General features: G+C 46.7%; 1 long non-coding RNA gene across 2 annotated transcripts in view; it reads left to right on the top strand.

Annotated features, from left to right (window-relative positions):
* LOC129673624 (uncharacterized) overlaps positions 1–8,433 on the top strand; it is a 39,015-nt gene extending 30,582 nt beyond the window's left edge. Inside the window, exons 1-3 of one of the 2 annotated variants that reach the window (XR_008719681.1) lie at positions 2,127–2,219; positions 6,117–6,276; positions 7,974–8,433. This is a non-coding gene — a long non-coding RNA (uncharacterized LOC129673624). Of the gene's footprint in view, positions 1–2,126; positions 2,220–6,116; positions 6,277–7,973 lie in introns of those variants that run through there. The other variant, XR_008719682.1, reaches the window with a different exon arrangement.
* The last annotated feature ends 3,252 nt before the right edge of the window (positions 8,434–11,685 follow it).

Here is an 11,685-nt window from a genome sequence, read left to right as displayed (position 1 = left end):
TCCTTCCTTCCTTCCTTCCTTCCTTCCTTCTTTCCTTTCTTCTTTCTCTCTTTCCTTTTTTCTGTGTGTACATGAGTATGAGTGTGTGCCTATGGAAGCCAGAGAAGACACTGGATTCCATGGAGCTGGGGTAACAGGCTGTTGTGAGCCGTTGGAAGATGCTGAGTGCTGGGAATTAAACATGCTTCCTCTGCGAGAGCAGCAGGCACCCTTAACCAATGAGCCATCTCTCCAGTCTCCATTGCCTGAGGGTTCTTTCTTTCGATGACGGATGTCTGTTCTCTCATGCCTCTTTTGCCTCCTCCACCCACCACCCTCACACAGTCTGTGCTCTGAGAACGTCACACCCACATCTCTTTCTTAAGCCATTAAACTCTGCCCTTCAGAGGAGCTGGGTGAAATGTATAATAGAATTAGCTAGAATCCAAAGGGACTGTTTATAAGATAAGAGCAGTCTCTTCCAGCTCTCCTGGTGCTGTCCCCATTACTTCTTCCTGTTGAAATCAGCTCTTAGGGAAGATTACACATAGGTGGTATGTGACATCTGTGAAGTGGGATGAAAGTCTTCTTCCTGCTCCTCCTCCTCCTCCTTCTTCCCCCTTCTCCTCCTCTCCCTCTCCTCGTCTCTCTCTCTCTCTCTTTCTCTCTCTCTCTCTCTCTCTCTCTCTCCCCCTCTCTTTCTTTTTTGTAGCCTGGCTGTCTTGGAACTTACTCTGAAGACCAGAGTAAAGAAAGAAAGAAAGACCAGACCTTGAACTCAGAGACCCACCTGCCTCTGCCTCTGCCTCTGCCTCATGAGTGCTGGGATTAAAGGAATTCACCAACACCATCCAGAAGGCTGGGCCTTCTAAAGCAAATGATGCTGTCAGGAGCAAGGGTGCCTGGACCCTTCACCTACCTGGAGAGGCCACTGTCCACCAGCAGGCGCCTGCAGATGACCTGGAGACCTGCATAATGGAGGGTTCTACAGGGCTGTGTGTACAATGGGTCACATTGCAGAAAGAAAGCACTACGATACGATACCCATTTGTGCAAATCAGAACTGGCTTCTCCTTAGGGCAGGGAAGTAAATTGCAAGGAGTCTTTAGCAGAGTAGAACAGCTTGTTTGTAGCTGATGGGACATTTCTGTTTCCTTCCTTGCTTTACACCTCTCCCGTCTTCCAGGATGTCAGTAGAGCTGCTGAATTTGGACAAGGCTCCTTTGTGTTTAGGGCAGCACCATCCTTTCAGAATGAATAGGGAGAGGACACAGGAAAAAAACCTTTCTCCCTTCCCCCAACATCAAAGGTGGTAGCGGCAGGGCAGAATAGGCCTGCTGGCTGGAGTGCTCATCCAGCACAGCTTTCTGCAGAAATGACCTTTGGTGTCTGTTTATCCTAACTGCTGGGGAGAGGGGCCAGGAAATGCTTTCCAAACACTGACACATCTGCTAGGGACCTCTGTGTGCGGAGACTTGGAGGCTGCTTCTGCTCTACCAACTGAAAGGACCTGCAGTTTAATGTCGCGGGCTTCACCAAATAACCAGTCATTCCCATATTCTCTCTGGAGAAACCACTGAAGCACCTTAACAGAATGGGAGTTTTAAAGACATACACAGCACTGGAAAGAGTCACAAAGTACTTTTCCTTAGAGGAAACAGTATGGCAGAGTGAGTTCACGTTTCAAACTCAGGCCCGGCTTAAATCTGTCCCATGTGCAGGGTGGAACTGCATATGCTCTTTGATCCCATTTCCTTATCTGTAAATGTAATGATTACTTTGAAATCTTTCTGGTTTATTATTAGGATTAAGTGAGAAATTTATGAGAAGTATCTGGCAGGGAGCTGGTACATAATAAAGTTTAGCTCCTCTCTATGGTCAGATTGCTGGTCGTCTAACCAATATCCGGAGCTAGCTTCTTTTGATGTACTGCTGGGACTCTGATTTCATTTGGATGGCAGTGTGCTCAGTAATGAGATCACTTCCTAATGGCTTTGCTGCTGGAAGTTGTCATGTGAGTTTGTGCTGGCCAATGAGGCATTAGGAAGCTGTTGGGTGAGAATTCTGGGAAAGCATTTTAAAAGGAAGTACAGTCAGAGAATGCAGACTTCCCGTCTCCCAACTCCATCCTTCCACTTTATGGGGAAAGCAGGCGTTAAAGGCTGGTGTTGTGGCAGCCATCTTGGATTATGGTACAAGCTTCAGGGCACTAGTGGGATCAGAGTCAGCAACAGAGGCAGGTATATGTCATCGGAATATATTGTGGACATATCATCATGCAGTATCATCAGAAAACTCCTTATTTTGTGCACTTAATGCATGCTGATAAGATAATGAGCTGGAATGAGATGAGCTTGAGGAAGGAGCTGTGTGCTGGTGATTATAAAGATGGAAAGCTGTTGGGACTTACTGTACCATTGAGCTGTATCCCAGCTGTATCCCAGTCACCGTCAAGGCAGAGCTGCCTGTGACTGCCTCTCTCTCTCTCTCTCTCTCTCTCTCTCTCTCTCTCACGTGTAAGAAATGTGTGAGCCAAGCCAATGTCCATCTCCTGACAACACCTCTTACTTCAGCCTCTGTTGTGAGGAGGTGGAGAACAATCTCCAACTTTCCAGTGTAAGGTCTTATTTTATTTTCACATTTAACTTGTGTTAGTCAAATGCTTCCTATGTGGTAGACTGGAGCGGAGAGAGTTATGTTTGCTTCACGGTACACAGCGATTCTGTGCTACTGTTCCTATTAGATTTATTATTGTTTTTTTTTTTTTTACTACCTTTTCTTCTATATACGGGAATTGTTTGGGATCTTCTGCTCCTTCTCAGATCCCCATGTCTTCTGAGAATGATGACTTTGTGGTTAGGAGTCCAACTATGCATTTTACAGAATGTATAGTCCTTTCACATCACAGCAAAATTGAAAAATCATAAGCCCAAACTGTCAGTGCCTGGGGACCATCTGTACTCGCTCATCCACTCTTTTGTTGTTATATTGAGTTTTGACACAGAGTCTGGCTAAGCATCTCAGGCTGACCTTGAACTTGTGATCCTCTTGCTTCTGCCTCCTGAGTGCTGGGATTGCAGCTGTGCGGGTATCTTCAGACCCTGCTGTTTGACTGTTTTGAACACACGGTGTTCGTAAATGTTTGTGCTTGAAGGGCCTAAAAGCATGTCTGGTGGTTCTCCTGAGGCTGTGCATGACTCTGCTTGTGAGACAGCCTCAGGTAGGTAGAAAACCAGTTATAACTTAACAGTTCCATACAGGAACACAAAGAGTAATGAGCAAATTGAAGCAGCTAGCATTTCCGTTTCACTCAAACATGAATCATCTCAATGTGCTGAAGGTCTGTGGCTGCGATGAAAGATATTGTAGGTTGTAGGCTGCAGTTACCCTCAGCAGCAAAGCACCAGAACTGTTCTTTCTATGTAGCTGTGCTCTGGTATCTTCTTTCCAACCCTCCCCGTCCCCTTCCCTTCTCCGTCTCTGCTGTCAATGTTCTGTTCCCTACTGTGTCATGGGTATTTTAGTTTCCACAAATGAGAACATGCAGCACGTTTCCTGTGCCTGCCTTACTAAGTTTAACATGATGGCTTCTAGCTCTACCTTGATGCAAGGGACAACATTTAAACGGGTGAATAGTAGGGCCATTTTGCACCTACCCTCCCCCCCCATTTTTTTTTTTTTTATTCACATGTGCACTCATGGGCACCTGTGTTGATTTCATATTTGGCTATTGTGAACGGTGCTGCAATGACCAAAGGGGTATAAGTATCTCTGCGATACTCTTTGATTTCGTTTTCTTCGGCTCTGTACTCTCTAGTGAGATTACTGGGGGCACATGGGACTCTGTTTTTAGTTTTAAAATAATTCTCCGTATTGTTTTTCAGAGGGATCCCTTTGTTTGGGGGGAGGGGTAGGGTGTTAGGAGATTCTCTCCCTGCTCCTTTCGCAGGGCCCACTCGGACCTATCACATGGCACCACCGCGTCTTTACTGATGCTCTGGGACTCCCAGGTTGTAAATCAGAGAGGAATCAGCCTGCATGTAAAGGTGCTGAAGGGCCTAAAAAGCATGTCTGGTGGTTCTCCTGAGGCTGTGCATGACTCTGCTTGTGAGACAGCCTCAGGAAGGTAGAAAACCAGTTAGCTCAGGAGCATTTGAAGCAAGGCTTTGGGAACCACAAGAAGTAGAAGGACATCAGTAGCTTTAAGAAAGAAGTCTTTGGTAATCTCTGACTGTCTTCTCCCCCAACACCTTGGGAACTGTAGCTGTCACAGCTCCAAGATGGTTTTCTTCAAACAAATCTTCCCTGTTAATCTCTTCTAAGTGATCCCTGGAAAATAACTCTCAAAGCCAAGCTGTAAACATGGAAAGATGCCCTCATCCACAGCATGAAGAAATGTAGCATCTTGCATGGGGGCGTTCACATAGGAAACTTTCCCAAAAGCCAGTTTGATCATCAGGTGATGGCTAGAGGGTGCCTTAGACGACCACAGTGGCGATTTGGAAACATACTCTGCAGATTTAGCATCCTCAGGGTCCAGAGCAATTTCATGATGCCGCGAGGGAAGGACGGAGCCTGGACCTTCTGTTTCCCCTGCCCCCACCACATCTCCGTTCCCAGGCAGCCGCAGCAAGTCACTGCAGTCCACCACCTCCTCTCTCTTTTTAGTTGGGAATTCTTTGGTTGGTATTCAAGTTATCTGTTGTTGCATAACGAAGCCCTCAAACACAGCGGCTCAGAACAGCAGCAGTCACTCGTCTGCTTATGAACCTCCGCGTTGGTCAGGGCTTGGTAAAGATAGCTTGTACTGCTCAATATCCCTCAGGGTTGCTTGAAGGCCAGAGGTGATTCAGAGGCTCGAGCCGAAGGCTCACTCAGGTGTTCAGCCTTCCGAGCAGGCCGTGCCTGGGACCCTTGTTACAGAAAATCAGCCCGAACACTCACACGTGGCCTCCCTGTTTGGCTTCCCGACCTTCTCATGGCATGGTGGCAGGCTTTCTAGAGAACGTTCTTACAGAACCATGGGGCTTTCTCTTGGATTTTGTCTGTCTGAGACAGGGTCTTGCTCGGGCTGGCCCGACTTGTGGTTTTTCTGCTCTAGCTTCCCTGAGGGCTAGCGTTGTAGGTGTGCAGGTAGCACATGGGCCTTTATGACCTGGCCTTAGGAGTCTTTTCTTACCACAGTCTATTAGTCAAGGCAATCCTTATTCTACTCCCCGGACTTCCTGCTTTAGTATTATTTTGCAATATTCCTTTCTTTTCTTTTGTGAAAGAGCATCAGCTACTCATACTGGTTTGTTTTTGTCGTTCATACAGGCTAGTGGTTCTCAACCTGTGGATCGTGACTCCTTTGAAAAACCCGTCTTCCAAAATATTTGCATTGTGACTTATCACAGTAGCAATATTACAGTTATGAAGAAGTAACAAGAATAATTTTATTTAAGGTTGAGAGCCAACGATACAATTATCCTTTTTAATATTTTCTTCTCTGCCATTTTCATGTGATTCTGGGTGAGATGTTGTTATTTATTTTTGACATAGTTTAGTTTTCTGATTTTTTTTTTTTTTTTTTTACCTTGTAGTTGATTGACTTTTGAAGTGCTTGGATTAAAACCAGCCATTGGAGAATGCTAGGCACGCACTGTACCATTGAGCTGTATCCCAGCCAGATACAGACTTACAGGAGTTGCCTTTCTTCCTCCACCATGTGGACCCTAGGGATTGAACTCAGCTCTTCAGGCTTGGCCACAAGTGCCTTTACTCAGTGAGCCATCTCACAGGTCCAAGGATTCTTAAATCTTCTCTTTTAAAGATTGATTCTAATTCTACTGTAAAATTGCATCCTTCTCTTAACGCTGCAGTCTGCTCCTCCTCCTCCATCTCGTCCTCTTACTCTTTTTTTTCTCCCCAACCTATTCCTCTTCATCAACTCTTTTTGGTTTGGCATTCACTATAGAGCCTAGCCTGTCCTTAAACTAAAGACAATGCTTCTGTTACAGTTCCTGAGCAAATTGTAAGGTCTAGTTACCTTTCGTGTGTTAAAAGCAAGGTTTTGGATTGATTTTGTTATAAAATATAAAAATATTAAGTTAAAAAAAGCAAATAAGTATTTTCTCCTCATATTTTTGTCTGTTAAGAAATTTTGTCTACTCTGGGGCTGGAGAGATGACTCTGTGGTGAAGAGCACTGGCTGCTCTTGCGAAGACTCGGGTTCAATTCCCAGCACCTGCACAGTGGCCCAGCACCTTCTGTAGCTCCAGTTCCAGTGGATCTGATGCCCTCTTCTGACTACTGCAGGTACCAGGCATGTATGTGTTCACAGGCGTGCATGCAGACAAAATACCCCGTACATATAAAGTCAAAGCAAAGATCTCCTTGAAAAATTACTCTTTCTTCATAGGATTCTTTCACGGTCCATAATTTGTTAGATTTTTATTTTATGCTTATGCTTGCATGAGAAGAAAACTACTCCAGTGTGGAGGCAGCTTGAAAAGTACAGTCAGTTTGTCAGGATCCTTGCAGGCCTACCTACAGTTAGAGCCTCCCCCTGCCTATCTCGCTCAAGGGCTGACATTTTAAGATGATGCTTTGAGGGACCAGGAAGGCTGGGGAGAGAGTGGGGGGAAATCCGAAGTCCTAAGGGGTGACAGTGAGAATTCCTTTCTGTGTAACTTAACCTGTCCAGTTGTTAGACTTCCCAAACCTGGATTTCCTTAGAGGCATGGACTAGCAGAGTCCCATCCCTTCCTGGGAACAACCATCTCTACGGTGGAAGAAGTTCTCAATGGAGAGACAGTTGAAACGAAGTCCCATGGCACAGAGAGGGGTCCTCTTCCGGAAAATGCTCCCTGCTCCCCAGTGGCAGGCTTCTGGGTAGCATACCTGTGCTTGCACTTGGCCTGACTCAGTTAATGTGGAATGCTGATGCTCCGTTAAGGCCATGGGCATTGGGAGTGGGAAAGGGGGGTTTTCTGGCTGCCTTCCACTGTATTCAGCTTGCACCCTCACCTCTCCGTGCTGGAAGGTAGAGTGTCCTGACAGGTTTCCTTTGCCCACACACAGTAAGGTTGTTCCACTTCCCAGGGAGAGAGACTGTGAGTGGGCATCCAAAGCTTTCCTCGGCATGCGAGCCTTGACTTTAAGGTATCTCTATGGTGCCCTTCTCTAGCTTGAACTGCGAGGGTCTGTCCTACTGTCTACTTCTAGTCTATTCCTTTAGTGATGAGTCCAGCCTATCTCAAGACAGAAGAGTATTAGAACTGCTGCACTTATCTCAGCTTTGCCTCCAAAAGCTGTTAAACTAGGGATTCTCAGCCTCAGTCCTGAGCCAGATGTCCCTTTATTAAGGGTTTCTGGCCTGCACACTGTAAGGGGCTCAGCACCCAGCAGAGTCCAGCAGCAGCCCATCCTCCCTCACTGACCCAAGGGCACTGTTTTTCTCGTTCTTAGAGCTTTCTAGGCAATATTCATCTTGTATTACCACGTGCCAAACCCCAGGCCCCAGAACCAGCGAGCACCTCAGGAGAGACCTGGACCAGCCTTTTCTATCACGCAAGGATGATGTTGTTGAAGAAGAGGAAGGGGGTAGATGAAGAGGTGATCATTTCCCTGCAGTTGTCCAGTTAGACGTGGGTCTTTCGAATGCTAGAGATTTCTCTGTCTTCTTGGTCTTCGCTCCTGAGTGCATAAAGTTTGTTCACATAAGAACCTCCATTGAGGGCTGATGTTGTAGCTGGTGATGGCAGAGTGGTGTTTGCTTAGCATGCACAAGGTGCTAGGTTCAAGCTTCAGCAACGTACACACACACACACACACACACACACACACACACACACACACACACACCTACTTGGCAAGACCTCTAATACTAATTTGCGAATAGAAAGAATGGTAGAATGGCTTAAGTGACTTACTCTGCATATGTGTTGGCATTTCTACCTTTGGGTACGTTCTGTCCTCTGAATGCTTCCGGTTTCCTGTTTTTGCCTCTGCAGGAATGAATGAAGACAAGTGAGAAGGCGTACCAGGCATGGATGTTCAAATTCACTGATGGGCTCCTTGGTCACTGATGGTGAGGGAAGAGCTAACTACAAGGAAGATGGAGACTGGGGGGAAGCAGTTGGTTTATGTCTAAGAGAAGTTGTGGCTCCCATATAGGGCAGTCACAGCCAGCCTTTAAATGACAAGTTAGCCTAACACTGCTGGGCAGGTACTCCAACAGTGTGGAGAGGGCTGTGTAGCTCTCATCATGGCTGACATGGTGGCATGCTGGTGAGCACAGTGGGACTCTGTAAGGTCTCATTTAGCTTTCAGGATGGGAGTAGATGCCCAGGTGATAGGTTCGTGTCCAGGAACAGGGAGCACTTCTGCTGTTATGGTCCCCTCGTCTCCTAGACCTTCCAGTGTCTTGTGAGCTTGGGGATTGGCTTGCAGTGGAATAAATCTTTCGTTACTCCTGCCCATGTCGCTGCTGTTTCCAGGTGTCTGCGTTTTGACAACATCTTGCATGTGGTCTCCGTGTTGTGTATAAGGAGAAGCAGCTTCCTGTGGGTTATGGACCCTGTAAGATGAGAGGAATCTTTGCCAGAGTGGTGCCTGCTAGGGTTTCATTTCCACAGACAGACCAAGCATTACAGTGAAGTACTGAATTCCTACTGTACGCAAGGATTTATGGGATATGTAGCTGCAGCATGAGGTGCACTTTCTCTCAGGGCCTTGTACCCGATTTGGGCGGACAGATGAAAGATATAGGAGAAGATGGGGAACCCCCTCCCCCCAAAAAAGTCTGTGCTGAATTCCTGTGAGAGGTCCAGGTAACCTGGGTCCTGCCACTAGACAAGACAGATGTTGCCATATGCTGAAGACAGGGCTTCCTGCTTGGCTCTCCAAGTTACTGCCTCATCTCCAGCCCACCTGGTCATCTAGAGAAGAAGAGGCTCCAGGGAAGAGAATGAGATGCCGTCTTGGGTGTTCTGCCACAGGTCATGCACTGTAACTGGAATTTGCAGACTCTGTCTAATTCTCACAACTACTTAATATATTCCTATCATCGTCACCGTCACCATCATCTACATGGCCATCATCATTTTTACTAGCCAAAATCTGTAGCCAAAGAAATGGGCATGCAAACTCAGCTCAGACCGTCTAGATTATGCATGACTTGGAGTATTACTTTTTCCTTTCCTTTTCTTTTTTTCTTTTTTTCCTTTTGCCATATGGTATGATTTGGAGGAGTAAGGAGGAGGCGAGCAGGCATTCTTAGCGGGGGAGGGGCTTAGGCAGAAGTTACCTGATGTTTGGGAAGCAGCTCCAAGACTGCTTGAAAAGCCGTCTTAGATTATCATTTTGAACTTCGGTTGGGTGTGGAAGAGGACAGCTCTGGAAAGCTGTCAGCTAAGCTAGGGAAGAGTCACAGAGGTCTGAGGATGAGATGAGAGCTGGCTCAAAGGAAAGACTGGCCAGCCAGAGCCGACAACATCTGGGTGAAGACTTACCAGGTGTTGATGTGGCCACCAGCCTCTTAGACACACGTGACTGCAGTTCGACAGGACCAACCAGTCAAAGAGGCTGCTTCATAGCTTTGTTGCTGTGTAGACAGGCTGGTCCTGAACTTGCTGTGTAACCTGGGATGAGCTTGAACTCTTGGGTCTTCTGCCTCCAGTGCAGGGGTTATGGGAGACACCAGGCTGGCTTTAAAACAGGAGCTCAGCAGCTTCATCACTGGACTTCTCCGGGAGTGTCAGAAGCACTTGGGGGCACTTTGGTGAAGTGATTCTGCCAGTGCAGCCGTACTAAAATCACTCACATAGCACCACAAGGGTAGGGGAGACCAGGGTCGGGTATTTGAACTCAGCAGTGATTGAACCTTTGATTCCTCTGTGTGGATGGGATCCTCAGAAGAGTTTTAGGCAAGCAACTAGATTCCCAAGACTCTTCGTGAGGGGAGAGTTCATCTGAAGCCAGGGAACTGTGCTCTCAAAATAGTGTGCTGATGCCCCCTTCTTTTTTGTTCGCCTTTCTCTCTGTGCTCCTGCTGCTCGGCCCTTGCCAAGCCTCAAGGGGGATGCACACACTTCTTAAGGATGAGTGCAGGACCTCACAGGAGCTTTCTGGATCCAGAACAGCTGGGTCTTGTTTCACCATTACGAGTGTAGGACTCTAGGCTGGTTTTTGAGTGACAGGGAAATGGGGTGAGAAGGGAATGAATGGGGGTGCATGGAGTGAGTTTGCCGAGGTCTCTCGATTCACTGATTCATTATGTACTTGTGGAGCCCCTACAACAGGGCACAGTGAGTGGAGGTCTCCTGGGACATCCATCTGGGGTCCAATCAGCCTACTGAGCCAGGACAGAGATCTCCACGTATGCTTTCAGGGCATAAGCATATTCTCAATGACAGTCCCATAGGCAGTCTCTTGGCAATGCCGAGGAAACACTTCTGTCCTCCTGAGTTACATGTTTGAACCTGAAATTCAAATTTAGCTCTGGCTTTAGGATGTGTTTTTTTAATGCCCACTGGCATTTCCAGGGACAGGTCTTATGCCTTGTGAGATTGAGCTGCCTTGGATTCTTGCTTCTACCTGTGGTTAAGCAGGCACCCACAAGCTCCAGATAAAAGGATTTCCTTCCTTTCTTTCATAGGAGTCTTCAGGGACCTCAGATTTGTCTGTGACTGCAGGAGCAGGCCACAGCCCAAGTAACTTGGGAAGTGATTTTCTTTAAGGAGCCTGGGGTTTATATAAAGGCCTTTCATGCCGCACCACATTGAGTTGCATTTGGAGGAAGCTGGCAGGCTCCAGAGAAAGAACTTTATTCTTTATATATTTATTATCTTTGCTATATTCTATTTTAGTGAACATGGAACACAAACCTGACTGGAGAGCCAACTCATTATTAGTATTATTTTTAGCTCATAAAACGTCATTCACAGCCTTTATTCTTTTCTATTTCTTTTTCAAAGTTTCTTTGCTCAACTGAGTTCAGTCCTTCTTGAGACCTAACATCTAGGCTACACTTTGGGAAAGGGAGATGGCCCTGTAGCTGATATCATATGAAGAAAGCAAAACCTCCCCCCTAGTATTTCTTATTTGGCCAGATGTTCTTTTTGTTTTTGTTTTTTTCTTTGTTGAGATAGGGTTTCTCTGTGTAGCCTTGGCTATACACTATTCACTTCGTAGATCAGGCAGACCTCCAACTCATAGAGATCCACCTGCCTCTGCCTTCCTGTGTGCTGGGATTAAAGACGTGCCACCACGCCTGGCTTGTTCTGTTTAAGACCAAGGGCACCCTTAGTTCTTGAGTTTCTAGGAAGCTTTCCTTTCCTTACGATGGGCTTCACCCTAACACTAGGATAACAATAAAGCCCTGAGTTCAGTCCTGCCCCTTCTGGCCTTTAGCTACCTTAGATAAGCCTCTTACCTTTTCAAGTCTTAATTTTTCATCTATGACGAAAGTTAGTATTTAGGCAGCCTGCTTCTGGGTTGCCTAGCAATCTATGATATCATCATGCGTCACCCTTTCACAACTGCCCTGATTCCATCAACAGTGGTCAAATAACTTCCTGTCAGCCTCAATATTTGCTCTCACCCCCTCTCTCTTTGTGTGTATACGGTGCTGAGGCCTGATCCAAGGCCTTCGTGGGTGCTAGGCACACATTCTACCGCTGAGCTCCATCTTCAGCCTCCTGCCATCACTCTGATGATTAGGTT

Source organism: Psammomys obesus, unplaced genomic scaffold (genome assembly GCF_907164565.1).
Source record: "Psammomys obesus unplaced genomic scaffold, mPsaObe1.curated_primary_1811, whole genome shotgun sequence".
Classification (NCBI taxonomy): Eukaryota; Metazoa; Chordata; class Mammalia; order Rodentia; family Muridae; genus Psammomys; species Psammomys obesus.
The sequence above is the reverse complement of the archived record's forward strand: the minus strand, read 5'-3'. Positions and strand labels throughout refer to the sequence as shown.